This window comes from Cygnus olor, chromosome 9, assembly GCF_009769625.2.
Source record: "Cygnus olor isolate bCygOlo1 chromosome 9, bCygOlo1.pri.v2, whole genome shotgun sequence".
Classification (NCBI taxonomy): Eukaryota; Metazoa; Chordata; class Aves; order Anseriformes; family Anatidae; genus Cygnus; species Cygnus olor.
In genome coordinates this window covers 19,638,749-19,662,323 of record NC_049177.1, presented here as the reverse complement: position 1 = coordinate 19,662,323, position 23,575 = coordinate 19,638,749, and the positions used below count along the sequence as shown (strand labels likewise).

The 23,575-nt window shown below is 48.2% G+C and overlaps 1 protein-coding gene and 1 long non-coding RNA gene across 16 annotated transcripts in view; both read right to left on the bottom strand.

Moving 5' to 3' along the window:
* The window catches only part of TBL1XR1 (TBL1X receptor 1), a 108,625-nt gene extending 100,935 nt beyond the window's left edge, over positions 1-7,690 (bottom strand). For 4 of the 12 annotated variants that reach the window (XM_040567709.1, XM_040567714.1, XM_040567706.1 and 1 more), the window contains exon 1: positions 6,852-7,690. The gene's annotated coding sequence lies outside the window, so the exon portion shown is untranslated. Of the gene's footprint in view, positions 1-5,931; positions 6,214-6,278; positions 6,314-6,851 lie in introns of those variants that run through there. The other 8 variants (XM_040567710.1, XM_040567716.1, XM_040567708.1 and 5 more) reach the window with 5 other exon arrangements.
* Positions 7,691-8,156: 466 nt separating this feature from the next.
* LOC121074996 lies at positions 8,157-18,019 on the bottom strand. Of its 4 annotated transcripts, XR_005822679.1 has the most exons (5): positions 17,686-18,019; positions 14,982-16,554; positions 14,718-14,839; positions 11,463-12,114; positions 8,157-8,442 (listed from the first exon to the last, which is right to left on the bottom strand). It is a non-coding gene; the product is annotated as an uncharacterized LOC121074996 (long non-coding RNA). The 4 variants fall into 4 exon arrangements; XR_005822676.1 differs by having other exon boundaries at positions 14,982-18,019; XR_005822677.1 differs by having other exon boundaries at positions 11,463-12,100; positions 14,982-18,019.
* Between the last annotated feature and the right edge of the window lie 5,556 nt (positions 18,020-23,575).

The window sequence follows — 23,575 nt, the reverse complement described above, 5'->3', positions numbered from 1 at the left end:
AAGCTCACCAGAACTGCTTAGTAGAGTTTTTCACCCTATTCTTAAGGTTTTTTTTTTTTTTATAGCAATTTAACGTACAGAAGTTTTGTATTTTCATCTTACACAGTGCTAGAAATTTACAGTTTAAGCAGGGTAAAGGCAATCTAGTTGTGTATTTGAAATAAAGTGACAAATCAGGCACTACGTCTGCATCAGCAAAACGTTTCAATTTTACAGTGAGTACGAACCCCGCTTCTCTAAACCACAGGTCTGCTGCTACAGCTACAGGAAACAGTTAATCTGTTGCTGTACAATATACAATTTATTTGATGTCAACATTAATAGAAGGTTTGACAACATTGTTCTTCATTTTCCTCCGTACACGTCTGGGCTAACTTTGCTTTAAAACTACATTAGAAAGTATTAAATCTGATCAAATGCAACTCCAAAGTAAATATGTTACAGATTCACAAATAATCATCATGGCAAAAATCCATATTTTTTACAGAGCACTTCCTAATTAAAATTTATCACTAAGAGTCTGTATTTTAGGAATGCGTGTTTGTGTTAATATCCAAGCAAAAATTTCTGCACTGGAGAAGAATGTTGACATCCGTACAAAAATTAGCTGTGATTCATTGTTTAACAGTTGTCTTCCCTTCACAGAACACCGCAGACTGAAGGACATATTGCCAAACTGAAAGCACCAATACTTCCTTTAACCTAATATAGGACAAATAAATACACTTCAACAGCCTCTAAATCTTGCACGTCCTACTTTTTTGACCCAGATCTCTTGTTATTTCCCCTATAGGTCTATGCAATATCAAAACTATTTTCTCCCACAAATTTAGACGCAACCTAAAAGAGGAAAAGTTCTCATCACTGCTGTGAGCTCAGCAGACCCGGATAGGGGATCTGCAAACAGACTCAGCTCGGTTAAAATCAACTGGTATTTTAATGTAAAATTTTCAACCACACTTAACACCACTATCAACGATAAATGAAAAAAAAAAAATATATATATATATATATATATATTTTACTATTTTTTACAAGGAAAAGAAATGTATTTTCAGAAGTCATGCTGACACTTGAAAAATAATCAGCCTGTCCAAAAAAAAAAAAAACAACACACAAAAGACCTGTAAAACTCCCTCTTCTTCTCCTTGGCCAGCCTGGACAACAACTTCTAGGAAATCCAACTGTCTCTCCTTTGCCTGGCACGTTCAGGAAACCACCAGGGGACCAAAATGCACCTCACATGTGCTTGCAGTCAGAAGAGTTCCCAGCTCCAAGTTTTCTGGTGACAGGTCAACCCGTGGGCCTGAACTTTTAACAGTTAACGTCAAAGGGATGCAACTTTGGGGATAGGTTATATTTAGGGCTCTAAACCTTGACAATTTCTGTGGTTTTGGCACCCGGCACAGCATTTAGCACCATGTTTTCATGAATAGTGAGTATCTGACCCTTAACTCCTACCCTTGGAGAAATGCTCCACAGGCACGCTGCTCACAAACCTCTCCGGTATGCTCGCAGCCAAGGCTTTTGCCAGCAGACACGCAACCGCACACAGGGCAAGGAAGTTTCCAGAGGCGCTTTCCCAGTCCCAATCCATACAATCCATGAACGGTGTGACACCAGCTGGATCCAACAGCATCTTCACACGAAGCCGGGGAAGCGATTAAATCCTCCTGTGAACCCCCCAAAAGGTTAAAAGGGGCACTAGGAAAGCCACAAAGACAGCTGCTTGCCTGCCTTCCCAGGCTGGCAAAGCGACCGCCCTGCCAGGCCAGGGGAGCCTCTGTTCCAGCAGCGCAGCCAATGCTGACAGTGAGGCAGCTCCAGGTAGCCCAAGGGTTTCCATGTGGCACACGGGATGTGGAGTGTCCCTTGTGCATGCTTACACTGAAGAGAGACTGAGCTGCATCTTAGATCACAAAAGAAAGGAGAAAAAAAAGCGTTTTTTCTGAATGATTCTGATTTTTTACTGCTGGACGTTACTAACGAACAAGATTGCTCCTTTGCAGCATGGAGACTTCAGAATTACGACAATAAGCACAAGCCGGAGTACACAACACGGCCTTACTAATGCTACTCCCAGAAAGAAACAGAAACTACACCCTAACAGGATTTTGTGAAAGACAACAAGCCACACGTGAGCCTTGATTTTGAGATGCTGAGCACACACAGCGACCGCCAGCCCCAGACACACCTGTGGGGACCCAGCGCCTTTGCCCAGATCTGTTTTTACCTCACAGAGACATGCTCTCAAGACGAGCGGTGGTGGCACGGCACCGGACCACCGTGAGCATAGGCAGCTGCTCCCCACGAGTCCGACACGAAGGCCTGGACGTGCTCAGATGTCTAGCAGTGCCCTGGCATCGCCACACGGCTCCCAACTCCGCCACGGCCGTGGGCGCTCAGGGGCTGTGAGGGGATGCTGTGAAAGTCGCTGCGTCTATTGGCAGAGGTGGTTGTGTGGAGCTCCCCATCACTTCTGAAGTAAGCTCTTACAGTAGGTTTTTCAGAAAGCAGGAACAACTCACCAAGCACTTTAATACTATTACTAAGATAAGGGAGTATTTCACGAGCCTTCCCCGCAACCAGCCCGAACGAGTGAGCGGGGCTAAGCAGTGCACCCACCAGCCACCCAGGCCAGGTCCCACCGCCGGCTGGCAAGGACCACTCGTTTCCTAACAAGGAAGAATTTTTTAAGGCTCTTTAATGACATAAAAAGGAGAGGCTAAAGAATGTCACGGAAACTGACGTGGTGCTGGTATTCAAAATCAATGTTACAGAGGATATGTGGAAATACGGTTCTATGGATTTTTCACAGACAAAGGAAAACTCGACGTCAAGCTCAAACCCGGCCATCAGACTCCATGGCGTTTTTTGTAAGCGATTTCAGCCTTGTTTTCACTATGAGAAGGATGAAAAGGGCTTTCTCATCTCCAGTGAGGTAACAGAAGGCAGAACCCTGACAAGAAGGCAGTTCACAGTTTTCACACAAACTGGCACGGTGATTTCTAGACCAGGCTTCCACGCTTTTTTACTCATCCCATCGACTCTCCTGACGTGACAAACACGCTGCCCTGTCTTCACTACTTTTTACCTCGAGTTAGCTAATGCGATTTTGTAAAATGAAAAATAAGTAAAATGGAGTCAATGTACTCTCGTACAGTTTCGTCTGAAAAGATAATTCTTATTCTGTGTTTCATTGTCATACTTTATCTTGGAGGAAACCCGTTACGAGGTGAATAAAGCCGTCTCCATCTACTCTGCCCGGGACCACCAGATGAACTTGGTTCTAGTAAAGCCACTCTTCTCATAAAGCTACTTTGCAGAAACTAAACACATCTCAATTCAGAGCACAGCGCTTAGAAAGCTGTGCGCGCTGGGGACAGGGATATCCAAACCACGAGCAGGACGTAGGAACAGTTTCTTCAGCAGCTGTTAATGCAGAGGTACCACACTAACGCTGCAGGACAACTCAAATACACCGAGAAGAGCTGTCAATCACATTTCCTAATAGAAAGCTTCAGACACTTCTTCACCTAACGCAAGCATCTAAGTTTATCTTAAAAAAATGAGCATGCAGTAAGTATATTCTCACATTAGGCACTTTTTGTAGGAGCCACACATGGATGCAGTGTGCGCACACACACTTTCACTTCTCTCCCAACCCGCAGCTAATTGCGGTGACATTTACAGGTCCCAGCCTTAAATATTGTTTATTATTACACACTACGCATTATTGTACGCTGTGCCCTGTGTGCGCACATGTAACCACACACTAAGGGTGGTCACTACACACGACATTAATCACAATTCTCAATATAAACATGAGTTACGTTAGAATTTAGTGGGACTTCAGGAGGACGGATTCCAGCTGCGCAGCACCGCACGCCGACACCACACTGTCCCGCTCGGCCAGGTACTCGTCCTCCTCCCAGCATGGAGACCACGCCATGACCTCCCTGTTGTGCTCCAGGAGGGGAAGGGTCGGTGCCACATCCGTGCCCATCTCTTCACCCCTCGCAGCCTCATCAGAGCTCATGGCACCGTGGTCCCAAGCGGCCGCGGGCCCAGACAGAACGGGAGAGACCGGCAAAGCAAGCACAAACCGGGGCTGTCTTGCATGGCTCCAGACGAAGGGGATTACTGAGGAAGGGTGTCATGCTGGCCACCACCTTGGCCTTCCCCACGACATTTGATAGCACTTGGATACCAAAAAAACATATCAGTGTCGTGGAAGATCTGTATCCCATCGCCTGCCACTAACGCGGAACACACTTATTTCTGTGTGCAGCTCCACAGGCGTCTGTAGAGCTCATTGAGCCGAACCAGACCGCTGCTGTTGAAGAAGTTGTGTGTTTCGCTACAGGACTTCCTTGCTCCTGCACAATTACATCCTTGTAGTTTGTGGGTCTTTATTGCCACTACAAAATTTATAACAGCAAACACATTCTGACTCAAACGTGAAGTCCATCTTAAATTAGATTCCATAAGCAAAATCAGGTTAGGTAAAATAACTCAGTTTGCTTTACATTACTTGGATCTGTTCTTCCTAACTAAAAAATATTACCTGAAAATAACATTATAAGCAATTTTGACCGTTTCCCCTAATCCATCCACAGTCTCTTTATGCTTAGGGCTGTAGCATCAAACTCTTTCATGATAGGAAAATAACTATGAAGCGCTGTTGCTGGGTACTTAAGCACTTACACGATGCCTTACAACTTCAAAGCATTGCACAAACATCAATAATTACCATATATAGAGTCAAACTGAAAGAAGTATTCATATAAAAGAAACACGGAAAAAATCATAACTGCCTGTTTGAAGAGGAAAATAAGCTTAAGCAACAGAGTCCAACTGTAATTATTGCATTCTTTATGCTATGCACATACATTATGACTATGCATATTTAAATGAACAAAAATCATAAACTTTTGCACAGCCTTAAAAAAAAAAAAAGCCAAACCCCAACTCCTTTCATACATTTGGAATTATATTTCCTTCCCCTTTCTCTTTCCTCGTGCAGTGAGAACTAAACATCTTCCAGGTGTTCTCAATAATAGCTCTGGAGGCACGCCACCAAGTTCCCAAGCACAGCACCACATGGGCCCTTGGTTTCATGGAGCCAAATCCCCATTCCCCCAAGAAAACTGTGAGCACACAGTCTCATGTGACCTTAGGAAAACAACACAATGCCGTGCTACTCCATCAGACCTTAACCAGGGCAAGGAAAAATAAAAAGGATACGAGAAACCACTGAAAGTTTGGTGCCATCGCATACACGCCACCACCTGCCTCCTAAGTCCAACCACCTCAACAGAGCAGCTCTTTCTTTTTTCTTTGGCTAAGAGGATAGCGGCCTTCATGCTGTTCTCCGTGAACACTCATCCACTTACTGAAGTTCAAGGACCTGCACCAGAGTTTGCAGGATCAGGCCTCGTTCGAAACACTTTCTGAAAACACCGCCAACACAAACGCGTCCGGGGAAGGCCCCAAACCCAACAAGAGCCTTAATGAGGCCAACCAAGCCTCCACTCTGCCCATCTTCACATGGGGTAAGGCCCCGGAGCTCCTGGAGCTCAGGTGCACCCCAGCACCCTGGGTGCACCCAGCAGAGCCCACAGGGAGCAACCCCAACCCCAAAAGCCCTTGCTGCCATACTCAGACCCCTACTACAATGGGATGGGGAGGGAAGCCGGACCAGCCCAGGAACTCTTGCTCTGCGACCCTGTCCTCCTGATCACACCTCCCATGCTTTGATAATAAAGAAGGAACACGTTTCGTGGTCTCTCCCATAAATCAGCAAGGAACCTGATTTACACAGACAGCAAAGCAGGGAAGCCGAGCACGCTGGAGAGCAGTAAAAACTTCGCTCGCAAACTTCACTTTCCTACGCAGCAACCTACAAACCAAACTTTCCTAAAAACTCACGTGTGCTCTGCAGCAACAAGGCTCCGCCGTGCAGCACACCCAAAGTTTCCTGCTTGGGGGAGGGGGACAGAGACCGGGGGGGGAGCTTTTATCCCCTGGGGCCGCCTTACAAGGCGATTCCGCGACCCGGGATTAAATTCACCTGGCCGAGATTAAACCCCCACCCCTTGCTGAGTGGGGGGGCCGGGCCCGGCCCGTGATGGCCCCGGGGCTGGGGCCGGGCCCTATGGAGCCCCGCGGAGCCCTCGGGCAGCACGGCCCGGCCCGGCCTGGCCCCGGGGCAGCGGCCCTACAGCTGCCGGGCCAAGCCACCCCACGCCGCCCCTCCCTGCCCCCGGCCCCGGTACCTCGCACGGCTCCGCTCTCCGTTTTTTCCCCCCCTGTTTTATTTTTTTAAATAAAAAAAAAAAAAACACCTCCCTTTCCCCTCCCCCCTCCGCGCATATTTACTTCTGGCGGGTGGGGGAGGGGAGGGCTCCTCTTTACACAAATCGGGCTAAAAATAGGTTATAAAGCAGCCCGCCTCGCCATGGCTCCTTTATTTAATTCGCTGCCAATGCCCCGGTTTATTTTATTTGTTGCTTTTTTTTTTTTTACCCTTTGAAATCCCTTAAAACGGAGCCCGGTGGGGGAGGGGAAGGCAGCGGCTCGGAGCCGGGGTGGGGGGGGGGAAGGGAGCTATTTGAAAAAAAAAAAAAAAAAAAACCAAAACACCAACAACCCCCACACCCATCCCCACCCCCCCCAGCAGCGACACCCCCCTTCTCCCCAAAACCACCCCAAAACCAAAAAATAAAAGCGGGGGGGCCGAGCTCCACGAGGTTTCACCCATCCCCCCCCCACCCCCAAAGCCGCCTCCGCCCGGTGCCCCCCGGCCCGGCCCGGCCCGGCCCGGCCCGGCGGAGCGCCCCGGTCCTTACCTTGCGGGTGGCGGCTGCCTGGCTGCTTCCCCCGGGCACGGAGGCGAGAGAAATTCCCCCTTGTTTGTCTCCGCTCCCGTGGTGCTTGGGTTTTTTTTTTTGTTGTTGGTGGTGGTTGGTTGTTTTTTTTTGTTGTTTTTTTTTTTTTTTATACAGCCATACGGACCTACATGCACATGTCTCTGTGTGTGTGTGTACGCACGGATATGTATAAGTCTTTTTTTTTTTTTTGCCTTTTTTTTTTTTTAGCTGAGGTGTCCACAAGGAGGAAAAAAAAAAAAAAAAAAACAGGAAAAAAAGCACACACGCACAGGAGGAAGAAAAAAAAAAAAGCACCAGGCACCAAATAGTGCTGTGATATTCAATTATATCCCAAGCCAGAGAGCGGGGGGAGGGGGAGGGTGGGGAAAGAGGGGGGATTAGAGATTAAGTCCCGAGGAAGGAGGGGAGAAGGAAAAAAAAAAAAAAAAAGTAATATCTGTGTGTGTGTGTGTGTGATTTAGATTGAGGAGGAATTGAGGCAGAATGTAAAAGCTGTTACTAAGGGAAGGAGCCAAACGGCTCGGAGCAGCCAACGGCTCGCAGACACACTCCGCGCCGGCAGAGGGTGGCCAGCCGCACGGAAATGGCAGCGGGGGGAGAGCGGCGGCCGCCGGGGAGGGAAGGGAAGGGGAGGAAGGGAAGGGAAGGGAAAGGAGGACGGCGGGGAAGGGAGGCAGGGACAGGGGAGGCCGGGCGAGGAGGAGCGGCGCCGGCCTGCTGCGGCCACACGAACCCGCGGCCCGGCCGCGCCGCTGCGCAGGCGGGGGTCGGCGGCCCCCTCCTCCTCCTCTCTTTCCTCCTCCTCCTCCCCTTCCTCCCAGTCCTCCTCTTCCTCCTCCTCCTCCTTCCCCTCCTCCTTCTCCCGCAGCCTCCTCGCCGCCCGCGCTCTCCAGGCCGGCAGCGTGAGGGGAGGCGGCTGAGGGGAGGCCATGGCGGCGGCCCCGGGGCTGGGCGCTGCGGCCCCGTCCTCACGGGGATTTTCGAGGAAAGCCTTTAATCGTGCCTCGCTGCCACTACGGCCCTGTAAATGCAGCCCGGACACGTCTCACTTCTGGTGGCTTCGCTTTTGGTGTGGCCGTCCCTGCTGGCATGGCTTTGGGCTGCCTTCATGCAGGGGTCCGGCGCAGCTCGACGTGTACAGCCCCGTTACTGCACCTACCCCAGTAATTTTATTTACTGAATAAAGCCCTCCACAATAACGTGTCCTACTTGCGTGCTGTTCGTTTTTAGAACATAAAAGCCATTCGTCATTTGTATCGCAGGTTTGTTTATTTTTTAAAGCAAGCTTTGTTGATCTAAACCACATCCATCGCGGGGCGGTCCTTTCCATCTTAAAAATGTTCTTGCAATAGTGCTTGGGCGTGGGTCCAGCACGGGTGTGCTGCCCCTGGCACTCGCAGTGACCACAAACCCTGCACGGATCCGACTGCAGCACTGGGTGCCGCTCCTTTTTGTGCCAAGGCACCCCACAAACACGGGGCCAGGTCTGACGCTGCCCCAACGGGACCTCCACATCACCACGTCTCCACACTGCTTGCCTTCACAGTGCCTGGAAAAACAGGAGTGTAGAGATGGGCCACAAACGTAGTACTTTTTTATTATTTATTTTTAAATAGAGCTCGAAATTGCTGGAGAATCGTGCTAGCCCTATCTCTAGATCAAGCAGATGGGACCCTTCTACTCCGCAAAACCTTGATGAGAGCAGATGGGTGGGTCTCTGGGTGTAGGATCACCTCACAGTGCTCATTTTTTTCAGGGTCAGGCCCATACGCTTTTTATTCTTTTATGAAGAATAATATTTAACTATTTGCGGAAAGCTGATTTTTTTTTTCATTGCAAAATTGTTTAATTTCGAGAAAGCCCTGAGCCTTCAGTCTGTTTGCTTGAAATTGACTGAATTATACAAGGAAATTGAAGTCTCTCTGGAAAGCCAGGGAGTGTATTTGTGACTGCAAACCCCTCAAAGTTCAATATTTCCTGATAGCCCAAGTGGGCAACTTTCTCTTCTCAGTGATGGTAAAGTAAAAGATGGGTTGAAAAGATGCAATTATTTTTGAAGACCATATCCAATTTCAAAATTTCAGAGAATGCTGTTGTCATTTGTAGACAAACCTGACAAGTTTGCTGAAGGTTGAGAAATTTAAAATGGGGGGGAAGAAATGGCAAGGGACTAATTAACACCTTCCAATGGGGTAATCTCAGATCTGTCCGTGCTTCAGGAGTTTAACCTTCTGATACTCACAATGACTTACTTCCTTGTTAAAAGATAAGCAGTAACAGTGGGAGGAGGAAGGGGGAATGGGAGTATGCACATAGCCTAAGGCAAAAGGGAAGATAAGGGACCTCATGTCAGGGAGTGTAGGACACCCTACCCTGAAGAAGGATATGGGAGGGGCTGCAAAAAGTCCACGAAATAGCAACGGGAGGTGTGATGCTCAGGAGGTTTGTGTGAGAAACGGAGGAGGGAAAACCCCTCAAGTGTGCGTTGTTTGGCCCACAGAAATTACAAACACTGTCTTCCCATCCATCTGCCGAGCAGCAACAACATGCTGAGCTGAAGTCATCTGGCTGAAGGTTTCCGTGGTCTACTGTTCACCAAATGTTCAGTCACGACTCCAGTGTGCCAGGCTTTCGCTTTTACTGTTACTGTGTGCTGGATTGGGTGATTACCTGAGTATTATGCCCCAAATCTTATGTCCTGTACACTCTACAAATAATGTATACAAATAATATATATAAATAATAATTTTACCCTTTCAATTTTGTTCCTTTTTTTTTTAAACTTTACTAAGGCCCCAGCTCAGTGAACACCTCACAATTTCACACAAAAGCATTACTTCCCACATCGAGCTTATGATTTCACATTTCCATTGCCCAAACATACAGCTGGGCACACAGTTTCTGGGGGTGATTTCCAGAGCCTTGCAGGAGGGACGTTCTCAATTTCGAAGGTTTCCAAGAATGGGTGACATAGGGCAGCTGAACAGGTTATGGAGCACAACGGGTTGTTCAGTGAATGATCTGAGCCTAAGGGTTGGCTGCGAATTAAGCCAGGAGAGACAATTTTAGACAACAATTGCTAATGTGTTTCTGTTCCCAAAGTGAGAAAGGCAGGACCAAACCTGAACTTCTGGATGTAGAATTGAATTGGATCTGTAGTCTTGGTTCATTCACGTGTTTGAATAAAAAAGGGCCTTTGAAGTGCTTCAGTAACACGACTGCTCACTTTCCGTGGTCCTGTCACTCCAACTTTTGCGAAGTCTTCTCACAGCCACATTTGTAAGGTATATCCTTAAAATAGTTTAAATTACTTGTAACAGTGAGTGCTTGGCCTACTAAGCAGATATAAGCAAATATTTGCAATAACTGGACCAGTGTTTGCACAGCACCAAGCACGCTGCCTGGACTCCATAAATAATAATACTTGGCACTCACAGAGTGGTTTGCATTTTCAAAGCACTTTAGTCATAACCCTTGACACCTATATGGCCTTTTACATCTTTACAAGAATTAATTAATCCTCACAATGTCCTGTGAGATAGGTATGCATTGCAGTAATAACAATAACAACAATTAATAATTCATGCGTTCTACTCAAAAAATCACTTCAGGGATTAAAATGCATTTGTAATACTTGTTTTTTTATTAACATTTTCCCGCAAATAATAAAAGCCATGGTATTGTGTTAAATCTGTATAATATCTAATCATAAATCTTTTGCAGATTGGGATGAAACTAAAGGCTCAATGAGATAGCAGTGCGTCAATAGGAACTAGATTACTGACTTCAGAAAAGCAGGATCAAGCCCAGTCCACCACGCAACCTAGGTGCCAGAATGAAACTTCCCATGCATGGCAGTGCATAAATAAATAGGAGCAGACCAGGAATGTTCTTTGTTCATTTTTAGCTCCTGTTTATGCAAAGACTCCCCCAGTTACAGTACATGCGCTATGACCCTGTGCTATATGAACACAGCACCAGTGAAACTCAGGCACTTACTGGGTGAGAAATGACAGTGACTCAGCTCCTCATTGTGCAACAGGGAGAGCAGGGACAAGTCTGGCCAATACCAGGGCAAACCCTATCCCTCGTAAAAATTACCATATTGCCTTTTGATATGCAGGCAAGCCCCAGTCAAACCTGATATTTAAAAAAGTGGGACTGAAATCCTGTTGACTTAAATAGAAGAACTGAGCTGATCCCACTGTGGGCTGGTGGGCGGAGGAGGGACAGTGCATGTGGAGAGAAAATGGAAGCTCACCACTCTGAAGGCACTGGTTTTATTCCTTCTGCAACTCCTTCCAGTGACTGCAGGAGAGGGTGGGCTGGGAAAGGGACTTGTTTGTGGGCAGGGAGCATCTTATGCCACTAAGTCGGTGTACAAATTGATTAGTAGTCAATCAGTCGATATAAATGGTAAAAAAAAAAAAAAATGCAATGCTGGTGATTAGTGCACTGAAGCATTATTTATTTCCCTCAGTTGCTTTAAATGCATCAGACACAAATATGTTGTAGATCTCTGTAAGACAGAGAAGATTTGATCACAGAAAGGTTTCAACTGCTGCTTACCTGCATCAATCCCAAGGACTTCTGCTGCCTGGAGTAAATGGCAAGAGCAGAGGAAGGGCCCGACCAGGGGAACGTTCTCTCGTTCACAGACAGTGGAGGAACTGTGAGGTCCGTGAAGCAGCTTTTTCAGAAATTTCACATGATCTATGCCACTTAGAGCCTGTTCAGTGCTGCTGTGAAACCACGGTGCTATGAGGCGTGGAAGAGGCAACTTCTGTGTCCTACAGAGCTGCGGTGGGCACAAACCACTGGTCCTGGCCATTCTGCATGCAAGCAATTTCCCTTTTCTGCCCTGAAAAGGGACCAGCAGCCTTATAAAGCCACCCACCACCAAAAAAAAAACAAGCCTCAAGATCATAAAAAACACAAGTTTCACACAATTGTGGAGGAGAAAAATCAGTGAACGACACCGAAAGAAGGTGATACAGACCCGACTCTGGAAAGCAACACATTCCCACCACAGGCTGAGCCCAGGCGGGGTCAGTAGTCCTGTGGAGCTGTAGTTTCAGGGCGAACCAGGGTTGTTTCCTCGAGTTGTGCTGCTCAGAGGGATGGGTGCTGTGACAGCAGGTGGGTTGTGGTAAAACAAGTGCTCTGCGAGCAGCCCTGTAACACAAGGTCGCACCGCCTCGATGCTCCTGCAAGTCGTGAGCTGAGATCGGAGCACTGCAAAGCATTTATCTGGGGGCTTTAATTGCTCTCAAAGGATTGCATTTTTTCAGTTTTACAGTTAAATGTGTAAATATCCACATTTCTTAAAATGGCAAAAATTTTACTTCTCAAAAATGCTACAGAAGGCCCCTGTTAACTACATGGTCACGGCAAGGCTGCATTCATGGCAGAGTTGTAACTCCGATCTTGCATCCTACAATGGCTGAGCAAATCCAAACATGTTTTATTTTAACAACATTACGAAAAAGGGTGCGGTGCTGGCAGCTATCTCACACACCTCTGAAGTTTCAAGCAAGACATACCTGGCTGCAGCTCGAGATCAAAATGGATTATCTCACGGGGCCAGGATGTGGTTGCAAAAATTCAGCATTTTAAGTGCCATCGTGATTCATAATATTATCTGCATTACTTGGTATAATTACTAAATAAAAGTACAAGTACAAAAGGTGCAAAATCTATTAGATATTTACCTTTATCTCTGTCACACAACGCTTTGATATTTCCTTGCAGTGCAAGAACCCAGCCAATCTGAGGAGGATTCCTCTTGCTGATATTTAAGCCCCTGCTTTTCTCTCATTATACCAACATTGTTCTTCTCCGTGCGAGCAGAGGACTGGGAGCCAGGACGGTTTGCTCTCTAATCAGAGTCCTGAAAGACTCCTCATGTGGCCTTCAGCAAGCTGTTTATTATCAGTGCATGAGCCTCCATCTATAAAGAGAGGACTAACACGGCTACTAATGATGATGATATTATTGTTAACGCATAATTATCTAATCTCACAAGAAAATTGGGAGGGTAAATTAGTGTTTATTACAAAGTATTTTAAAGATGATAATATTATGTATACGAGGGCTATACTTTAATATCCGGAGGACAGCAATTGTTGAAAACCACCTTCTAATTAGGTTTTGCTAATGATAGTATCAAAAAGGTTTGGAAAAAAATTATCAATAGGTACTTTCAAAAGTCCCTTATTTTTCTTGTATTATTGGTATCAACTGCTTTCCTGTAGATAGCTGCCATATCCATATCTAGAAGACATTGAACATTTTCTGGTAGATTACACCTAAAATGAATGAACTACATGGCAGGGCCAAAGCACACCCTGCAGTTTATTAGACAGCTTGCTGCAGTGATTAAAGTCCTTGTGAAGTAAATAGAGGTTTTGTAGGTTCTTTTTTTTTTATTATTATTTTTACATCTCCTTCCCCTCACACCCTATTGAGATATGATTTAATCCTAGATCTGTCTTTCACTGATGTGCTTAACGCTCAGTTAAAGCACACCCTGGCACGGTTCAAGCTTTGTTTTATACAGTCCCTTAGCTTTGAGACAGGGTTTGCAGGTACTCAACAGACCACGGGATCAACACGAGCCCAACCAGAAGAATGACTTTGCCCGGGCCTCCTGGCTGTCCCCTTTTTTTAGTCAATTTTCTACATTTCTGGAACATCCACTGCTTTCAGCTTTATTCTTGAGGACTTCTGATAACGTATCAAACTCTTCTGAGCCAGTCGTAATCTTCATTCACAACCTCCAATGCGCACTGTGACAACATTAACTGTGAATTGCTGCAGTAGATTAAGCAGCATATTTCCACAAAACATTTCCAATACAAGACCAAATTTTATGAGCTGTGTGAGCATTCTGTGTAACATTTCTAGCAGGTACATAAAACACTCCAGGGTATATATAGAAAGAGACATTTGACTTTGTAGACCAGTGCTGTGTGTATTAGAAATAGCTCTCCATCTTTCACAGTGCTAGCTAGATGTGTGGCATAACATGAGACCAGCAGACAGGAAAAAAAAAAAAGGACAGAAAAAACCTAAAGCACATGGTGGAAGAATGAACTGAGAATTATTTCCTCAGCTGAGCCAATATTTCCTACAACACGGCTTTCTGTGAGTCAGCCTTTTTGTGCCACGGAACTTAAAATAGCAAAAGTGAGATAACAGTAGGCTTGTTGGAAATAGAAATTTGCAAGGGATACAAAAAATAGAGAACAACTTTGGGACCAAGAGAGTGGCAAGGAACATGGCAGTGATCTGTTGTTAATAAATGACTGTAGGAATATATCAAATAATCCTAAAAAGGTGATGTTTAGCTGAGATTTTAAGACATGGAAAAATCCCAGGGATGTGGGAAATCCGCCACTGGGAGGTTCAGCAGCTCCTCCATTCTTACTCCACCGAGGGCAGCAAGTTCAGCACCGTGACTCCTCTCTTCCTCCCTCTGACAAGCCAGGGTGGTTTCATCCCAGCCCCAGAACCTCCTTTAATTTTGCTTACACTGCTGAGAAGCCCTGGGCCAGTGCTGGCAGAGAGGAACCTCAGGCAAATTCCTCAGTGATTTCACACAGTTCAAGGACAGGGATTAATAAACGTATGTAGAGGAGGGAGAATATTTCTAGAGGCAGAATGAAGCATGGGATGGGCCGGCAATTATGCAGATTCGTTGGCCGCATCCCAGCCCTTGGTGGTTCTTCAAGGGCTGTGCCTGCTATTTGAGGCCAGAAATTAGTCTAAAGCCTGGATGAAAAGCGTCTCCCACCAAACCCCTCAACTTCCCCATTTGCTTACCTAATGGGCCATGTACCCGGATGAAAGCGTTCCCACCAGGAGCAAAGATCACGCGCCCGCCTGCCGTCCTGCGCCGCCAGGGATGAGCCGCAAGCACGCCAACGGGGGCCCTGCATCACGGCCTGTATGAAAGTGAAGATCATTGTAAAAATGAGAGCAGCACCAGCACGACCCCTGCCCCAGCAGTGGGATGAGAGCAGAGCCAGCCGGGACCTTGTGCCACGTACCCCTGCTTTCCCCTGTGCCAGGGCTGCCTCCTGTTACCTGCTTAACGAAGTCTCCTCTGCCCGTGTCCCACTTGCTCCCAGTCTTTATGGCCAATTCCTTCCCTTCCCCTTCTGATCGTTTGCTAGCCGAATTGAACAAGGGGCGCTTGCAAAGAAGCAGCGTCCCCGTGCAGGTACGTGGCAGTTGTCTTTTATTTTCCATTTCTTCCTATCAAACACGGGGCCCGCTCTGCGAGGCGCGGGGCAGAGGCAGCTGCAGCGGCCGTGTAACGTAAGCAGAGCCGAGGCACGGATGCTGCCCCGGTTTACACAGCAGGTTATTTTTAAAGCGCAGAGCAAAAGCTCTGTCTGTGGAGCTCCGACGGGGCTGCGGCTCAGCGCGCAGGCAGGCTGCTCTGTGCAAGCGCGTCCTTCCCCTCCATTGTTCAGGAATTTTTATTTTAAAGCCTACGAGGACATAAACTTCATTTCCCACATCCTGTCATTAAGCAGCTGTATTCCGAACAATGAATGATGACAAACCAAAGCAACAGTTTTAACCGAGGCAGGATTACACTTGGCATTGCTATTTGTTACGTGGCTCGCTGGACAGCAAGACAAATGCGTTCTGCTGCTGCCCTGCCCTGCCGCCAGCTCCGTCCCTTATTAATACATAAGCACAGCAGTGGAGGGGATGCCGCAGCCAGCACAGCTTCCCTCAAAGCAGCCGCAGGACGAGACCCAGAAATCAGTGACGTCTGGGCAAGGGAGGGCTGAGAGACCGCAGCTTCGGGCTGGATGTTTGGTGTCTCTGAGCTGGCACCGACCTCTCAGTACCTGGTGCTGCAGCACGAAGCCAGAGACTCGCGGGAAGCACTGCAGAGCTTGCGGCTGTCCCAGCCCCGGAGGGGACAGCTCACTACAGAAGTGTAACAAAAAGCCTGCTCCACTGCACTGCTCTCTACCAAATAACGTGGACAAGCGACAAACCCGTGCCTCATTCGTTATGACACCGCACTTCCAGAGGTTGAAGCAATATCACACTTTGCTCGCGCATCCTCTCAAGTCTCGCTGCTAACGATGATGCATTGCTGCTAACAGCGATGCCATTTAGAAGCTGGAGGGACAAAAACATTCGCCGAGGATGCTGCCAACTTCACACAAATTGATGCGAACATGTAATCGCATTGCTCTGCCCGCACGAACATGGTACTTGTAAACCGAGAGGCTCAAATTGCTCGACCAGCCGGGGCCCGGCAGCTCGAGGCAGGACGCTGCTGGGGATCGCAGCATCTGCACAAAGCAGGAGCCCATGAAGCGCTGGCAGCTCTTGCCACCAGGGCAGCCTTTCTGCCTTCCCTCTCCTGCAGACCGACACCAATTCCAGCCCCCACTGCTCTCCTGTGCGGCCAGCTCCTTCTGGATCATCTTTCCCCGCAAACAACGTACATTCAGCTGCGGTCGCATCCGTAGCCAATCTGAAGTCAATGGGATCATTCATGCTCTTGAAGCCAGGCACACACTCAAGTTGTTTCTCTGACAGCAGCCTGGGCTGGTGCTGCTGCACGCCTCTGGGCCTTGACAATTTTAACATTTGCACGTACTCCACCTCCCCGAGCTCCGCAGGACTGCTATAAACACAAATAATGGCAACATTAAGGCCGTTTCAAGTCCAAGATCGCAAATGGTATTTCAGCTTGCTATTGAGCACCTATTTATTCATCAAATGCATTAGAAAATCCATTAAGGAGGAAATTAAGGACCTAGCGACCTGCACCAGCATTCAAACCTGGTGTTACAGCCACGAGCTTCAAATATAGTTCAGTGCTGGCATTTCATCTTGTCCTGTGAGCCACTGGAGTTGGGAAGAGCCATGATGGGACAGCAAGGGGAGGTCACCCAAGGCTGGTGTATGTATGGATACATGGATTTTGAAGGCAGAAGCAAACTGCAGCAGACCTGGCTCGTTGCCCTGTCCGTCCTGCAGGTACAGCAGGGGACAGGGATTTTCCCTCCGATGTTACAGGAAGTCGTGACTCAGGGCAAGACGACGATTAGTGCCGAGCACAGCAAAGGTCAGGCAGCCTGGGACGGCGCCAGGAGGCTCACGCACCCCTCTCTGATGCAGAAAGAAGGCGGCGAGCCCGAGATAGCACCGGGAGGCTCAATCAGGCCAGCAGCACCGCAGGCAGACCCCAGGAACTGGCGGGCCAGGCACCTTGCCGATGTGCACCAGACCCGTGGGCTTAGCAGCGTGCCCAGGGCTCCTTTCCATTCTGCCAGTGCTGCACTACAGCAAGGGCAGGTTTTCTGATGGGGCTTTTTATCCCAAATCTCTTCTGAACAGCTGACGGCAGCCAGGCTTCCCCATTTGGGGATTTGCAGCCAGCTCCGTGGAATGTTTGAGCGCCGGTGCTGTTGTATTCACATACATAAATCTGTATGTGAACTGTGTCTTCGCGCTGCTCCATTTCATTAAACAAGCTGAACAATTCAGTAGCTGTTTTTATGCCTCCAGGCACTTGGGTCATCTTTGATTTTTACTCATCTCAGAGTTCACGCTTGCAGTTAATGGCTTTCCTCACGGGCAGGACCAGGAGAGCAAGCAAAAAGAAATCTGCCGTGCACCTTGCCACCAGCCACCTCGGCACCGAAACCCCAAACGTCCACCCCAAGCGTTTAGCTCCGTGTGACGACAGAGGCCAGGCCAGATCCTTCCTTCCCCGCCCGAGGTGTTACACTGCTCATCCTTTCCTTCCTACCAGCAGCGGTGCTCGTTCCCTCCACACCCCAGCGAGGCCACCGATGTTCCAGCCCTTGGTGGAGCTGAAAAGATCCCGACCTTTGGTTCAGTTCGGCAGCTAAAACCTTGCCACACGCCAAATCCTCATCTGTTCCAACAAGGCCTGCAAGAGTTTTGCAAGCAAATAACATAGCTGCAAAAAAAAAATAATCTAATAAACACTGTGCCCCCCCTCCACTTCTCACAGGCACACACAAAACGCATTATTCTAATTCTCCACTAAGCTTTCTAACTCCTTGTTACATCATACGATATAATCAGCCATTTGGCCCTGAGTCAGGGTTTCCGTGAAGCAGAGTCAGTAGAAAAAGCTTTCAAGGCACTGGAATTGTTTTTGCTTCTGTAATGCTTTAAAAATGCTATATCTTGGGACCGAAGAATATTCAGTGAAAAGGCAGCGTTTCTGGACGCCTTTCAGTTCTCACATCAGAAATGCTGGCATTGAGAATAAAATTGTTCCCATATTTGAGCTTGGTACCAAAACATCAACACGAAGTTTTTGTTTGTGAGCTTTACAAAAACAGATGACTACAGGCTTGGCTACATTAACCGTGGGTAAATGAAAACAGGCAGGCGGACCGTCCATCACCCCTACCGCTCTGTACAAACAAGAACGCGTTGCTGTTTACCAGCGGTCAAATTTGGGCCCGTACCAAACAAAAGCAACTCAGACGGTTGCATGCACAAAGCTCGAAGCCCCGTTAGTGCACGCCCAGGTGCTCGCGTGCACTGGCTCTGCGTGCACACACATCAGCTGTTCTGCCTAAAGAACATTTTCCCCTAAACAGGTCCCAGAACTAAGAATGGAAGAAATCTCGACCAAGGCGTAAAGTGGAGGCTGCCTCTCCTCAGAGCCAAATGGGATGCAAGAAAACCAAGCTTGCTCTCTGCTGTTTGCAGCAATGGTGCATTCTGCTGGACTCTCGGTGCCCTTCCCCAGCTGATGGGATCACTGAGCAGGCACCCAGCTCCTGGAGCCTTGGCTGCTGCCCATTCTGGGGTCAGCCCCCATGGTGCTGAGAAGCACAACCTGAGCCTCTCCACGCAGCGAAAACATTCGGATTCACAAATTACACTTTGCCCAAAGTCCAAGGACCAAAAGTTGCCTAACACCAATGTTTTCCCTGATTTTAATGACCTACAAATCCAGGAAATCAGGAGGGGTCAGTGGGAAAGAGGAGCAAAGCGCATGGCTCTGGGCAGTACCACCAGCTGCGGGGGATCTGCCAGCACTTTGGCTCATGTCCCTCTGGGGCCACCTCTGCAGGGTTGCTGCGATGCCCTCAGGACCCATAGAGAAGAAAACCCCTCCCGTGCAGGGGAGCTGTTGCTGTGCCAATTAAAGCATCCAGGGACGCACAGGAGAACCACAAGGTACCTGCCTGAGAGCTGGTGGGCCTCGTGGCACACCAGGCATCGCTGCTCCGTCACCTCTCATCCACCACAGAGCGCTGCAGGATAAGCGGGATTACCCCTCTGCCTCGCGTTGGTTCTTTCTATCTGCTCTGCATTAAATTATGCGACTCCTAATCTGACTGCACAGGCATTGCCCAAACCCCACTGATATCAGAGGAGACCCTTCAGCCGGTCTAGGGACGCAGCCTGACTTCTCAGCAGGCACGTCCTGGGAAGGAGCAGTAGAAAAGATTTCAGACCAGCAGCAGGGAAATCAGCACGCAGGCGTTTCAGAGTATTTACGTCCATGCTTAGCCATCCTCTTTCCCTCCCTTTATCTGTTTTTAGAGGCCATCGCGAAGCAAGAGAGCGATTTTTGCATTGGTTACAAAGACTACATGACACCAGTTGGAACTACTGACAGGTTTAAATGTCATCTGAGAACAGGAGCAGGGAGAAAGGCTGCGGCGTGAATGTTAATGGGGAGCAGCCGGTAGGATATTGCTGGTTTGGGGCACTCGCTGAGGGGGCACGGAGGCTCTCCGTGTTCTGAAGTGATGCACACAGCCAGCGGGAACAATGTTTTCTGACAATGTTGTGTTTTTTTTTTTCCTCAGCTAAAAATCTTATGAGACAGGCTTGCTTTCCTATGGAAGTTTAGTGTTTTTGTCTAACAAAAAACAGCTCCTAGGCCCTACCTCATCCCCAAAGTGGTGCAGTGACTGGAACATTTTGTTCCTGTTTGAGAGGACATTGCAGGGTAGCAAGGGACAAAAGGCCAGGCCAGCAAAGCCCCCCAGAGACACCCCCCCTTGGGTAAATTTCCAAATCAAAACTATGAGCTCTGAATGGAAAGTTTTGTTTTGTTTTTCCCCAAAATCTTTACATTTCAACTTTTCAGCCAAAACTTTACATCCTCCAGTTTAAGTCTGGTAGAAAGGAATGCTAACCATTTCTCTTTCTTCTTGGGGTAGAGGTGATCTGTGTCATCTCAAAAAAAAAAAAACAGATGTAAACAGGGTTTATTTTTAAAAAAAAATCTCAGCCTCTTTTTCTTTGGATGGTTGTTGGTAAGTTTTAGCTGCCGCTTACCTTCTTAGTACTAAGGGGGAAGTTGAACAGTTTTCTAAGAACTTGTTAAACCACCAGTGAAAACTAGCATTAGAGACCAACTATGGCATCTGAAAATCGGAAAATAGCTTCTTTCCAGCTGTTTTATCAGATAGCATATAGCTGTAAAATGCAATTATTGCACAGCTACCGAAAAGTTTATGGAAAACACAGAAGTCTGAGGTGTGTTTTGGGCACCCACACGTGTGCAGAGCCTCCCTGTGAGAAAGGAAAAAGAAAAGCTGAAGTTTGCCCTAAGCTACATCAGAATTTCTCCGGATTGCCAGAAATGAAAGCTGGAAGAGGTTGAAAAGTTACATTCCCTGTGTTGGATGGAAATGACTCCCACCATGGCCATCGAGCGGAGCACAGCAGCTTGCATTGCCTCCGCCTGCCCAGGAGCCTCCCTGCAGAGTCCAAGCCCGCTCCTCGCCGCCGACCTCACACCACGGCCCTTGCGGCTCCGATGGCTTCCAGCTGCTGTGGCCGCTCTCCAGCCTGCAGAGGTTTTCTCAACCTCAGCTTGGCTGCAGGCCCGCTGCTTCCCTGGCCCTCAGCGCCGCCTTCCATGTTTGCAGCCCCCTTAATCTCCTCGTGCAACAGAGTTGCTGCGGCTTTCCCCAAGCTTAGCCCTTCTCTTCAAGCCTCTCCACCTCACCAACGACCCCAAACTCAGCACCCAGTCCCCCAGATAACAGTCGAGGTCCCAGAGCAGGCTGCTAGCTCCGGGATGAACACCTGTGGTTGGACCAGATGACCTTGGAGGCCTTTTCCAACCTTAATGATTCTATGATTCCATATGACCACCGCATTTCTGGCATGGGCTCCCAGCTCATGGCTGTTGGTCAGTTGCACCCCATCCCTTGCATTGCTTTTCCCAGCTGCACCCCGGCACCGTGGCTATCCCCAGCTGCAATACGCTACAACAGCAGCTCAGCACCACAGTGGAAGGTGTAGCCAAGGAGCAGAACAAGGGCTTTGTGTAAAACCTAATTGAGAGAGGAGCTGTATTTGCTTCGGTGGAGTCATTTTGGAGCTACAGTAGAATAAATGAGACTAAAACCTAGTTTAGCTCTTAAAGCAAATGTATCCGACATTGACTTCAATAGACTAATTCCAGATTTATATTACACTGAACGTAGAGGCAGTGAATAGACAGTGTGATGATAATTACAGAGAGCAATATATAAAAACAAATCACCGTATTAGAAGAAACAAATAGATCCTGGAGAAGTGCCATGTTTTTAAACTGGGCCACAGTGACTTTGGCTTGTCTCTGCCCATTACATCATCCTTATGTCCAGTCATTTGTTTTCCATATCTTAATCATATTGAGAAGCTCAGGCAGAAGAAAGAAAAAGCAATTATCTTTCTCTTTTTAATGGAATGGTGAGTTTAAATAACAATAAAAATAATGCTGGGCCAAAGAAAAGCCACAGCAATATCAGGGGAAATACAGATTCAATCTGACAACCTCCACAGGCTTTCAGAGAGCTTTTTCTCCTGCACTGCAGACCTCTCACCCTTAGCTCCTCTCCCCCCGGTTTCCCAAGTCCACAGAAAGTGAGAAGTTAAAGGTAAACATCTGTGCCTGCTTGTTAATATTTCTTCTTCCCCCCCCCCCCATACGAGGCTCTTACTGCCGACAAGGGCACTGCGCATATTTCACTCCTGGAGATCAAGCAAGGATAAAGGGAGTGGTTTCCTGCTCCAACAAGCAGCCCCTGCCAGCAGTGTAATGCTGGTTAAGCACAGCTCTCCGTCAGCTCCAGCATGAATGAAAAGCCGGAGCAGCTCTGGGACACAGCAAAATCTCTTATAAACCAAGACAACAAGCTGACCTCGGGCTCAAGTCATGCTCTCAGCACCCACACAGCTCGGATCCCACTGCAGAGCATAACCACAAGGACCCCGGTGCTCCTCCACCTTGCCCATACCTTGGCACACCCCATGCCTCCGCTCCATCCTTCTGCCGGCCCCAGGCATTGCCTCGCCCCAGCGCGCACCTCGCTGCGCTGGGAGGTGAGATCAGCCACATCAGCCTGCAGGACAAACATCCTGACAGATCTCACTAACATTTTCCACCGCTTTCTTGTGCTCCATTAGCTCTTGTTAGACCGTATCACAAAGCACTCACCATAATTAAGGTATCGTGTACTTTCACATGCACAGATTCTTATAATCCCTCTGCTCCTCTGTAAACACAGTCAAAATCGCAAGCCCAAGGCAGTGAATGGGCTTGGTGAATACATGCTCTTGGCAATCAGAGAGTTTTGGTTTGTATTTTCCTCTGTTCCTCCCACCTCTCTCAAGACAAAATGTGGCGATCTCCCTTGTAAGGGGTGAGGCATGAGCAGAAGGGCACAAACCCAAGTCTTAACCCAGTTTAAATCCTTGACCTCAAAAGTTTGCCCACAAGGCCTGGGGACTGAGGAAGCCAGCCACATGAGGAGAGGAGCTGCCCTAAGTTGATGAGGGGAAAAAAAAAAGAGGAAAGCACTGTGAGCAAGGAAGCCCTTCCTGGCAGGAGAAGCTCCTTGCCATGAGGTCTGATGGAGAACAAGTCTCCCAGAGGAGCAGCAGAAGCCCTGTCCCACCAGCAACTCCAGCATGGGGAGCGCTGCGGCCTACCTCATGTGGCTTCTCCTGCAGCTTGGGCCTCCATGTGAGGAGAGCTCACATCAAAGCCTCAATCCATTTGGAGTCACAAGGAGCTTCCTCACACACAAAGCCATGGATCTGTCAGACTCCATGCTCACAGGACACTTCCAGCTTGGAGAGGCACCTGGGTGCCCTCCGGCCTTGTGTCCCTCATGGTAACAAAGCACTGCTCCCTGTGGGACATGATGGGCACAAACACAGCACCGCCAGGGCTGTTATTCCTGGTGCTGCAGTTCAGACAGGCACCGCCAGCATTTACAGTGGGCTACGGCAGTGGTTTTAAGCAGTATTGGGACTTAGGAGCCATTACATTATTTTGAAATATGCACACTGTTGGTGGATGCTTAAAGCCCTGCTCGGCTACGTGGTGGCATAAAGTTAGTATTAATTTCAGCTCCGTAGAGGAAATTGAAAATGGTGTTCTCAAAATCATTATGGTGAGTGAAATTCAGCAATAGGGGAAAAGACAGCCTGGAGGGAAATAAGAGGAAATTTACTTCAGGTGGCTGAGAAACCCCACAGGACTTGTTCAGCTTAGGCCCAGGGACACGGAGGACAGCGGGAGCAGCACCGTGGGGTGCAGCAGGCTCAGGCAGAGGGGCCCCAAATTGCAGCACCTTTGTCCTCTGCAGCTGTGTGTACATGCATACACACACAGCACACAATACACATAGTATTCACAG